Source organism: Aplysia californica, unplaced genomic scaffold (assembly GCF_000002075.1).
Source record: "Aplysia californica isolate F4 #8 unplaced genomic scaffold, AplCal3.0 scaffold00076, whole genome shotgun sequence".
Taxonomy (NCBI): Eukaryota; Metazoa; Mollusca; class Gastropoda; order Aplysiida; family Aplysiidae; genus Aplysia; species Aplysia californica.
Genome location: NW_004797346.1, coordinates 1,097,329 through 1,098,337, shown reverse-complemented (window position 1 = coordinate 1,098,337; position 1,009 = coordinate 1,097,329).

Here is a 1,009-nt window from a genome sequence, read left to right as displayed (position 1 = left end):
TGTGTGTGTGTGTGTGTGTGAGTGTATGTGTTTGTGTATATGTTGGAATTTGCGGCTTTGTCTCTTTGTGATTGTGTCTCCAAAGCACAAAAGCAAACATTACCAATACACATACACTCACACACACACACTATTGAGTGTAGAAAGCAGCCGAACGTTAGCAAACTCCTATGGGGTCTGTAGTAACTAACCTATGGAACCTTACACATTGCTTGCCCTGCAACTCAACTTGGGTTGTTATAGAAACAGCTTCTCTTCATGTCCATTTTTCATATTCTGAAGGATGCATAAAAAACACTGGAAAAGGAGGGGGTGGGGGCTGCGTGCTCGTTCAGCTCAGTTGGTAAAATGCTGAACTACAAAGCAGAAGGCCCCTGTTCGAATCCTCAGCAGGGTGACCTTAACTTGGGTTGGTCTTTATAGGTTCATCCACTTTTTGACTTTTTCCAATCAGATAGGGGTGGTAAATTTGGAGGTACCGCCTTTCAAATAATCTTAAAGTGTTTAAAAACTCTTAAGCCTGTACAATGTTATATGTTTTTTAACATCCGGGGATACAAAGTTGGCCATGGACAGAAACGCAAGACAATGTAGGGAGAGAGTAAGTAAGAAAATAAAAAATAAGGTTATAAACCCACATAGCAGGATAATAATATGTTAGCCGCACAGACAATACCACCAGCGCCGGGTAGGACATAATAATATTATAGTATATAATATGAAAAAAACTGTTATTTTCCATGTATTGTTACAATCGTATCATGCCAGTCTCAGTCTTTTGACTCATTATTACAACTTCTGTCTTTGGCGTAGATAGTTCAAACAAGATGGTCCATTTCTTATATTATACCTCATGAGGAACCACAAAAGTAACGTTTCAATAAAAAAATAATTGAACAATAACATTCTATTGTATTGTCATTACTGTATCGATCATTGCAAACCCACTCCCCATATTTTTAATACTATTTCTCTATGGTTCTCTTTCTTACTCTACCTATCTCTCTCT